Source organism: Tupaia chinensis, unplaced genomic scaffold (genome assembly GCF_000334495.1).
Source record: "Tupaia chinensis unplaced genomic scaffold, TupChi_1.0 Scaffold148192_1, whole genome shotgun sequence".
Lineage (NCBI taxonomy): Eukaryota > Metazoa > Chordata > Mammalia > Scandentia > Tupaiidae > Tupaia > Tupaia belangeri.
In genome coordinates, this window is record NW_006208042.1 from 375,341 (window position 1) to 386,402 (window position 11,062).

At 39.3% G+C, this 11,062-nt stretch overlaps 2 pseudogenes; both read right to left on the bottom strand.

The window, feature by feature from the left end:
• Positions 1 to 609: 609 nt before the first annotated feature.
• On the bottom strand, positions 610 to 1,456 carry LOC102471297 (proteasome subunit alpha type-1-like; annotated as a pseudogene).
• A 940-nt stretch (positions 1,457 to 2,396) lies between these two features.
• Positions 2,397 to 8,067, bottom strand: LOC102474267 (ER degradation-enhancing alpha-mannosidase-like protein 3; annotated as a pseudogene).
• Positions 8,068 to 11,062: the final 2,995 nt, after the last annotated feature.

Sequence of the window (11,062 nt, forward strand, 5' to 3'; positions counted from 1 at the left end):
AACTTCCTCACCTCCTGGAACTCATCAGCTCTTTTCTCCTGCCTCTTCTGGAGTTCATTGTCTCTCTTCTCTTGCATCTTTGTTACCTTTGTCACTATGAATATTCTAAATTCTTTATCAGACATTTCTGCAAGTTCCTTTGTACAGTCCATGGATGACAAGGAGTTATTTTTTTCTATTGGGGGAGAGGTATTTTCTTGGGTTCTCATATTTCTTATGCCTCTGTGGTGATTTCTTTTTTTTTCTTTTCTTTTTTTTTTTTTTACCAGGGGGGAAAAATTTTTTTTTTACATTTCACAGTAGTCTTTAAAATTGCAAAGACACTATTTTATTCGTATAAAAACATAAGTACAGATAGCTATACTTTCTAGAAAACAATTATACAGATCCTTTCAAAGAAAAATGTTCTCCATTATACCTCTGTGGTGAGGCTGCTTGGAAAAAGCCCACATGATTTGGGTTGGAGAAAACTCCACTGATACCTACAACATACTATTCTAGCACTCTGTATATTTTGGTTCGAAGTATAGATTACTATCATTATCACTGTAATCATATGTTCCTGCTTTCTTACATGTTTGATAATATACATATAGACAGGTTGATCACTTAGTGTTCCATTGGTTCATCATGCTTTTCTGCAGGTTCATCAGCAGGCTGGATAGGCTGTACCTTTCTCTGTGGTCTTTCTTCAAGGCCCTCCAGGAACGGAGACACATCATCGTCATCATAGATTGTAAACTCCAAGTCTTTACCAACAATTCCAATGGAAACATTCTTTGTAGTTAGGTCCTGCTCTGCAGGAAGAGTCTCTCTTAAGGCACGCAGACCATGTTTAACCTGTTTATTCAAATTACAGTCCATAAACTCAGACATACGTCTCTCGAAGTAAGTACAAGCTGACTGAGAACGAGCTCCAGTGGACATAGCTCTGCAGTCAAAATAGTTGGCAGATGGACAAGTCTGGAAAATGTGAGGGCCCATATCATCATAACCAGCAATGAGCAGCCCAACATCACAGGGTCTCTGGCCATATTGTTGTGTGCAGCCCGACATCACAGGGTCTCTGGCCATATTGTTGTGTTGGTATCTGGGTTTTGCTTCCAGTTGGAGACATAAGCAGAGACACAGGAAGTGGTCTATCAAATACAAACTTGGAATCCAAACACTCTTGGAGCATAAAATTACATAACAGTCTAGCATCCGCAGTAAGCCCTGCAATTGAGATACCAATATGGTTGTCAACATGGAGAATTTTTGTCTGATGAGCTCTGATTTTTTTCTGATATAGCTCTGACTATACTCTCTTCAGTGTAACCAACATTGCATGGGTCTTTGATTTCAGAGCAACTGTGGCTGAACCCTGTTTAACAGCTTCCATAACATATTCAATTTGATGAATCCTGCCCTGAGGGCTCCAAACAGTGACATCATTGTCATATTGGTTTCGAAACATGGTTCCAGCACCCGCCTGGTTGCTGCGTCCTACACACCTTCTATTCAAGGAGTGCTCCTCTGTGGTGATTACTAGTTACCTGATGGGTTATTTGTTTCTCCCTAATTTCTAGAAATTCAATCTGAGGTGTGCAGGAGGAGGTGATCTACAATCTCTCTGCCATTCTGTTTTTCTCCCTTTGTGAAGCAGATTCAGTGGGAATTGAGGAATATGTTGACCCTAATAGAATTTGGATGTTTGGCTACAGTTCACTTAGTCCTTTCTAGACACTTAGTACATAGAGGCTGAGCAGCAAAGTGATGAAGGTAAAAGAAAAAGGATGAGAAAACAGAGATAAAAGATAAAAGAGAGAGAGAGAGAAAAAAATTCTTTATTTATTTTTTTAAGCAAAAAATTTAAAAAAAGGCACTAACTCTCAGCTCCAATGGAGGGGCTAGTCTTCCTCTGAAGGCCTATCTTTTTGCCTCTCCTAAATGGAAAGGGGGGAAATGCGATTATTAGCAAGATTGAGGAGGACCTGAAAGCCAAGAAAATACTTTACCTTAAAAAATTTAAAAAGAAAAAAAAAAACACACACACAGAGAGAGAGAGAGAGAGAGAGAGAGAAGGATACAGGGGCCCTACCACTCGAGAATGGGGTCTTGAGGGTGAAATCTCAGCAGAAAATCTTCATTACTCTTAGTCCCTAAAAGCATTAGTTCTCAGCTCCAATGGAGGAGTCAGTCTTCTCAAATTTTACTTTCTAAACAAGTGAACAGGTTGCTTCTAAACCACAATGAAAGGCAACTCCTCCCTCTAGTGGCCATAGGAAGGGAGTTGTTGGTAGTAAGTTGTCTTCCTAGTGTGTCACAAACTCATTCATGCCATTCATTTCTATTTTGGGGAGAAAAATTATCTTGATAACTTAGAAAAGTTAGATTTACACAACAATGGCTTTGCGCTAAAAATTCAAAATCAACTCAATATATGTGACTGTTGCCATCAAAGTCTTAAGGAGCACTTGCTCCTTTTCACCAAGCCCCAGTGCTATAAATCAAGGCAAGGCAAGTAATGAAACTTCAGCTATTTTGGCAGCTTTGCAATTGAGATGGACGAAGCACTACATCTATCCTTCCACATACTGTATGGGTTGTAGTTCTATCTTCTCACACTAAGTTTCACATGCAGAGGATTACAAATATCCATTTTGGTGTCAGGATAAATTAAGGACCAATAAAAATCTTGTACATTACTATTTTTCCCCCTCCCCAAAGTGAATTATCTATTATTAATGGATTTATTATTCACTGACCCAATTACATTTACCTGAATTTTCAAAAGCAGGTATTTATCCCTTTATAAAGGAATATGTTTACTTGGGATCTGAGACATACTATACATAAATATACATAACTACAATACAACACTGCTGTTCTTTAACAGTTCCAAATATAGTTTAAGTTCATCAGTACCTCAAAACCATGTTTTAGAAAAAGGTTATTCAGGGGACCAGCAGATTGTGTATTGGTTACATGACTGGGCTCCCAAAGATTCAACCATGGTTCAAGTCCCGGACCTGGCAACTTCAAACTCACATAGGGTGCATGTGCATGTGTGCCTAAAATCCTGAGAGGAGAATGGAGAAGAAGGGATTGCAGCTGACCATCACCCTTGAGGGGAGATTTCTCATTTTCTGTGTCTCTGTGTTTCTCTGTCTCTCTTGTGAGTGCACATACCCTATAGTAAAAATCTCTCTAAAACCAAGGGGGAAAAAAGAAAAGAAAAAGGTTATTTAGTAATATTATGGTAAAGAGAAAGGAAATTAAGTCTTTCAAATATTCATTTAAAACTAATTCATTCAGTTCCACAACTGATCATAGAACTAACTAATTTAAAACAATAAATAAAAGGAGTAATGCCATGATTTCAACTATAGGACTGTCTGCAAAGATCGACAGCAACAGTTTTGAAACTAAAATGTAGCATAAGTTCCAGTTAAGCACTCATTAACCATCACCAAGAAAAAATGAATTTAAAAAAGAGGTAAAAGGAGTTCTCAGTAAGCTATATTGCCATATGTAGTTGCTAACTGTATACATTTTTTACACAGGTCACTATAGACTAACATTCAAGTCCATATCAAAAGGAATATTGGTTAAAAAAAAAGACAAACAAAAACAAACTTAAAAACCATGATTCAATAGAAAACGCGACAGACACCTTAGATGCAACATTAGAAACCGAACTTTCAAAGAAGAAAGATATTAGTTACCCCAGGAATTTCAGATCACTCCCATAGTTTGTTTTGTTTTGTTTTGAGGTTTTTGCCTTAGGGCAAGTCACTTGCCAGAGAGAGAGAGAGACAGAGACAGTGAAAAGAAATGTGAGAAATCAACTCCCGGGGGGATGGCCATGAAGCAACCTCTTTTTTCCCCATTCTCCTCCCAGGATCTTGGGCATCCACACACAAGCACATGGAGTGATTTTGAAGCCACCAGGTCCAGGACTTGGTCAGTGGTCAGCCATGTGGGAATCCAAAGACATAACCTCTATGCCATCTGCTGGCCCCTCCCAGTTGTATCACGGCTCCGTAAGATAGAAAAATGGAACAAAATATATCCAGCTGTTGGTGATTGGGGCCTTGTGGCTAAAACTGCACCCTAAACATGGGAGAGAGTAAGGCTGATGGCTAGAGGTCCTTGAGGACCTCCAGCAGAAATGAATTGAGTAGTTATGATCTACCCTACAAGGATATAATGCTAAATTCTATTTAAAAATAGTCATAGCATTTCCTATGGAAGGAGCAATGGGAAGTTCATGGTGCAACATTATTGTTTCTCCCTTGCTCCATTTCTCAAAAGTATTAAGTAGCCGATTTTCACAATGTGACCTTATTACTGGGTCCCACTGATTAGTCTTTATGCAGAGAACTCACTAAAATGTACACTGGCTTCACCTTTGGTTTAAATGAAAAACACATTGTTAAGAAGAGTGGAGGGGAATCAATTCATCTTAAACATTCCTCCCTGAAGGAAGGAAGTGAGAGTGATGACCAAAGACTGCTTTCCCTGTGAATGCTTCTGCTTCATAACCACTACGGCCAATTTGGGGTTTTGTGAAGGCAACATAACCAGAATGCACCAATACTCACATGTATCTTCCCCAAAGAGCCTTTAACCTCAATCCAAGAGAGTCGAGCTTCCCTTGATTAGAGAGCTCTACAAACTCCTAATCTCCCATTCTCTACTAACTGAATGTATTTCCTTTCTATCCAGAGACTACAGAAATCTGGTTCCCAGACATGCTCCTGGCCCCAGGTGTGGCTGGGTGCTGCAGGTGTCATTTAAGGGAGGAATTGTGAGTTTCCATTTTTGTTGGGATAATTTTCAACAAGGTTAATTCTAACACAGCATGCTCCAGATTCCCAAGATAAATATCCCAGTCAGAACATGGTTGCTTACTGCCATAATTAAAACTTACTAGAGAGCCTGCTTAGTATTATTAGGGTGTCTACTACCCAGTTTACCTTTTTTTTTTTTAATACTACCACCAGATTTTTTAGCAAGGAGTATTTCATCTTTCTCCATCATTTCAAATGCTTCTGTATCTTCTTTCCAGTCTGTAAAGATGGAGTCTATATGCTGGACCTGCAGTCTGTAAAGATGGAGTCTATATGCTGGACCTTTCTACCCTGGCTAACATTAGGATTAGAATTTTCCTCAGTTGCCAATTGTTCTGGAAGCTGGTTCTAAAGCCGTACATTCACCATCAAGACTTGTAGTCTTGTGGTTTTCTGTGGGATTAAAAGTCTGTTTGGCAAGAGAAATGCTTGCAGCACTGTCTGCATCTGCTGGAGATGATTTTGTGTGAGAGTGTAGAGAACATTCCTCAGGAGGCTTTTGATCATTCCTGAGAAGCTGATGTACTATGTTCCCCACTCTGATTCTTGGAATGACTTTCAGAGGAGGGTTATTATTTATTTTTCATTTCTAGATTGCCATCTTATGCTTTATCAGAAAGGAGCAATTCCACCTCCTCATATTCCCGCAGGGCCTCCAGGGTGATGCTTCCTTCTTTACCAAACAAGAGCAACATGGGAATCTCGCTGTCATCGGTGTCCTTCCCATCACTGCCATCTGGAACAGAGGCACAGTATCACTGCTACTCCCCTCATGGTCATCGATAACAATGTCACCGATAGCTCCTGCATTCTGGATGTTGTATGACTTTTCTGCAAACATGCACTGTCCTCTCTGAATCAACGCGATTTTTTCCTCCACTGCTTCAAGGTTAGTAAATTCTGAACAACCACTGTAAAATTTACTGCTTGCCACAAATACTCTTGTCTCTTTATGTTTAGACAGATCCAACCCAAACTGAGCTGGCCCAGCAGTCAATACTACCCTGCCAGAAAATGGATGAGAAACTATTTGTACAGCTCGTGGAGGTAGCTGCTGTTTCTTCTGCTGCTAATTGACAATTCGATCATCTGCATGAACCTCAATCCATCTTTGGTATCAATTGAGCTAGCAGTTTGGATTGTATTTTGGACCGACCCGACTCTCCCATCTTTGAGGTGAATCCAATTCACCCCCATTTTCTTTAGGATTTCTAAATGTTCAGAATTAGTGGCCATGAAGTATCTGGGTCTCAGAGGGAGTTTACCTCCACTCCTGAAACTCTCCTCTACTCTGATGATGCCTCTAGGATAGCTCTTATCCTTCACGTTTTTCAAGGGTTCAGTAATGTCCTGAGCATACAGTGGGGTCATTAGGGAAGAGAATCTGAGGGTTTAGACAAGTCCAATCAAAACTGTCATCCAATTCTGTATATTCTAAGGTTGTGTTCTTCTTAGAGATGTTTTGATTTGTAGTAGAGAGCAAAAGAGGTAACAAATACGCTTCTGTGGTAAAGATATAATAGATATAATCTTCTATGTCAAAATAATGTCTTCTTTATCAGCAAATAATAAGTAAAGATATTTAAACATTTCGGCCAAGAAGAAAGAATTCATTTTGTCTTCATTACTTCTAGAGCAAACATTATTTATATATATATATATTTTTTTTCTTGCTAAACAGCCCTAGTCATTTTTTTTTTAGAATTATTTATGCAATTTTACTTATACATTTGTTTCAATTTGATCAGAGAGAGAGAGAGAGAGAGAGAGAGAGCAGAGGGAAAGCAAGCTGCCAGATAGGGGACTTGAACCATGGTGGGCCATGTGGGAGTGTCCAGTTCCTTAACCACCACGCCACCTGCTGGTCCCCATCAAAGAATTATTTTATTTAACTTTATTTATTTTAATTTGACAAAGGAGGAACAGAGAGAGAGAGAGAGAAAGCCTCCAGGCCCAGTACTCGAACCATGGTTGGCCATGTGGGAGTCCAGCGCCCTCAACCACCACGCCACCTGCTGGCCCCTAGAGCAAACATTCTTCATGGCAGCAAATCCGCAAGGCACTCTAGCATATTTATTTAAATTTTCAGTAAGCATTTTCCCTACTTCAAGGCCGTGAGGATCTCCTATAGCTTTATATAGAGTAGATACTTTCTGGAAATTCTGGCCATAAAGGCATAAAGGATGTTGAGTCCAATGTACCCTGAAATCTGTGGTAAATGCCTCTGGTAGAAAATTGTATTTTTAGATCTGATATATCACTTTATGAGTTTCAATAGAAAGTCTATTATCCTTCTTTAAAATCTGTAGACCTGGAAAAAAAGACAAGCAAAGCATCCATCCAAGTCCGAGCGTTCAGCACTGGTTCATGGATGTGGACATCAAGCAGAAGAGGTGGCTGGCTAATGTACCTCATTAAAGCATCATTGTGTGTATTAAATGTTCCAGAAAGCTGTCATCTCCAAGCCAGACATAGGCTTTCAATAGCTATTCATATGAATCAATCCCTGCTCCAACTCCACTATCTTTTCGTACCCAACCTCCAGTATAAATATTTATAGTCACACCCACTAAATTACTACGTCACTGTCTTTTATTCCCAGAGGAAATCAAGAGCTTTTCTAGCATAGTCCTCAAAGATTGTTGCTCCTGTGAATCCACTTAAAACAGCAAACTCAAGGATCAGGTACCTGCACAAGCTGTACAGGTATCTGCCTCAGTATCTCCATGGTTCTGGTTTTACGATGCCAAACTTTAATTCTTGAATAAGGAAGGCCACTTGATGGTACTGAAAACCATTAACAGTTTGTAACCCAATTGCTTTGCTATGTGGAGAATCTCATCATTGTACTTCTGTATGTATTTGCCTTTTTCTTTCAGCATGACTGCCAGGGAGTGTCCACCCAAAAGACCCCTGAGAATTCTGGTGTTTATTTTGAAGACGGATACAATCACATTATCTAAATTAACATCTCTCGACACTTTTCTCACTATATCTCAAATTCTTTAGTTTTATTTAATACCACAAGATAGTTCAAAGAATCAATCAGTGTCAGGGAAAACTTTCCCAAGGCATCAACATCACCTCGGCTTGATTCCTGACATCTAACATGTCCTCTACAGGTTAAAGGCATGAGTTCATTAGCTGGGTAAGTGTGTTCCATATAGTTATGATAAGCACAATCGAACATTTCTAGCTCTTGATTTATAAGCTTCTCTGTCTCCTTCCTGCTTATGGGAGGCTTATGGCACTCACAGAGGGACCAGGAACCCACAACCCTGCTGCCATTGGGTTTTTTTTTTCTTTCAGGTAAAATGCTTGAGTTCCCTGTGTTTTTGGGGTTATCAGTCCCTTATCTGAGGCTTAGTTTACAAAAACTTTCTTCTATTCTGTGGGTTGTTGATTCACACTGTGTCCTTTGCCATGCAGATACTTCTTAAGTTGATGTAATCCATAGGTTATTGCCTATGCTTTGGGGGTCTTATTTAAAAAATTTTTGCCTGCCCCAATATCTCCCAGTTTCCCCAGTGTTTTCCACCAGTAGTTTTATAGTTTGAGGTCTTAGGTTTAGATCTTTGATACCTTTTGAGTTGATTTTTGTTAATGGCAAAAGACAGGGTCCAGTTTCATTTTTCTACAGGAGGATAACCAATTTTTCTAGCACCATTTGCTAAAGACATTTTCGTTTTCCCACTGGATTGCTGATACCCTTTGTCAAATAGTTGGCTGTATGTTTTGGGGTTTATTTCTGAAGTATCTTCTGTTCTGTTGGTCCACCTATCTGTTTTTGTGACAATACCATTTGATTTTCACAGCTTTATAGTATATTTTGGAGTCAAGGTATGAGATGTGACCCACTTCACTCTTCTTATGCAAGATTGCTTTGGCAATATGGGATCTTTTAAGATGTATGATTGTCTATGATTGTCTTTTCTAGATCTGTGAAGAATATCTTTAATAATTTGATTGGAATTGCATTAACTATTTAGATAATTTGGGTAGAATTGCCATTTTGATTATATTAATTATTCCAATCCAGGAACATGGAATTTCCTTCCACTTTTTTGATAATTTTCAATGTCTTTTTAAAGATTTTAATAGTTTTCCTTGAAAAGGTCCTTGACTTCCTTGGTCAGGTTTATCCCTTAGGTATCTTATACATGTTGTGGCTGTGGTAAAAGGGATTATTTTCCTCAGTTCTAGCTTGTTTATATATAAAAATGCTATTAATTTTTGGATGTTGACTTTGTATCCTGCCACTTTACTTTATTCATTTGTTACATTGAGAAGTTTTTTCATGGAAATATTTGAGTCTTCTAAGTATACCATCATGTGATCTGCAAATAAAAATATTCTTAACTCTTCCTTCCCTATTTGAATGCCTTTATATTATTCTCTTTTCTGATTGCATCAGCTAAGACTTCCATCACTATATTGAAAAGGAATAGAAAAAGTAGACAGCTTTGTCTAGTACCAGTTTTTAGTGGAAAGGCTTTCAGCTTTTCCCCATTCAGTATAATGTTAGCTATAGCTTTTTCATATATGGCTTTTATTGTGTTGAGAAATGACCCTTCTAGGGAACCAGCAGTTAGCGTAATGGCTATGTTGCTGGACTCCCATGTAGTCGACTGCGGTTCGTGTCCTGGACCCAGTGGCTTAAAACTCACACCGGGCGCGTGTGTGTGCATGCCCAAGATCCCGAGAGGAGAATGGAGGAGAAGGGATTGTGGCATGACCATCCCCCCTGGGGGGTAATTTCTTGCTTTCTGTCTCTATGTCTCTCTCTGTCTGTCTGGCAAATGCACGTGCCCTATAGCAAAAACCTCTCCAAAAAAAAAAAGAAATGATCCTTCTATGCTGATTTTTCTAAGAGTTTTAATCATGAAGAGATGTTGTATTTTACTGATTGCCTTTTCTGCATCCATTGAAATGATCAGATGGTTTCTATCATTTTTTCAGTTAATATAGTGTATTACGTTTATGGTTTTACATATGTTGAACCACCCTTGCATCCCTGGAATAAAGTCTACCTGGTTGTGATGAATAATCTTTTTTAATATATTGTTGGATACGACTTGCAAGTATCTTGTTGAGAATTTTTGCATCTATATTCACCAGAGATATTGGTGTATAATTTTCCTTTTTTTATTTTTTTGTCATGTCTTCATCTGTTTTGGGTATGAGGAAGATGTAGGTTTCTTACAATGAGTTTGGGAGAATTCCTTCCTTTTTAGGTTTATAAGTTTTAATCTAGGTTATGTAGGTTGATCATTGGCTGGGCTCACTGATTGTTCTCATCTTATTGACTCTATCAAATGTAGCTGGGCCCACTGATTCATCTCATTGGCTTTATCAAATGTGGCTTAGTCTGCTAGACATCCCCCACTAATCTGCTTACATTACCTTGGGTGGGGAATTTTCTGCCCTGGATAGGTTTTTCTATTTAGTCACATGGGCAGATTCTCCAGTCCCCTTACTTCCATTTGATAGCTTTGTCTTGCCTCACTAGCACCCTTGAAAGGGTTCCAAAACTCTTGAGTGTTCAGCTCTTTTTTCACATTTACTGGATTGGCCGGCTTTTAACTCTTGTGCTTGCTTGGGATTCTCTATAGGGTTGCTACTTGTCCTTAGGGGAGGAAAATATCCCTCCCCACCTTTTTTTTGAAACTCCCCATATGGCACCTAGTCACTTGGTGTGCCTATCTACAGGGGGGAGCTAGTGCCCTTATCTTCAGAGCTGAGAGGCTCAATTTCTCATTTGCCTATGAATAGGACAGTTCAGGTCTCCTTGAAAATGCACACCAGCCAATTGAAGCAATTTTAGGAAAGCAGAGGAGAAGAATGCATCATCAAAACAAATTATTCTAAGTCCACTGCCCCTCACTTGGAGGTGAGCAAACCACTACTCCTGGCCTGGAAGGGAGCGAATTTAGGCTACTCTTCATTTTCTGAAGGGAACCAAACAGTTTAGTGATAAGCCAGACTGCTTACCAAATTTGGGAGGTCCAACGCCAGGGATTTAGCAACTCTTCCCCAAGAAGAGCCACTGTGCTAGTACCAGGCACCAGGTTTGATGACTCCTCAGAAGATCTCCAGTTCTTCTCTGGTCCCTTCATCAGGTCACTCTTATTGTCTATGGAAATACCCAACGATGTAGAAATTATAGTTATTGAAGTGTATTTCTAAGCACAAAATTGAGTGTCTGAACTGGAGGAACATAACGGTGT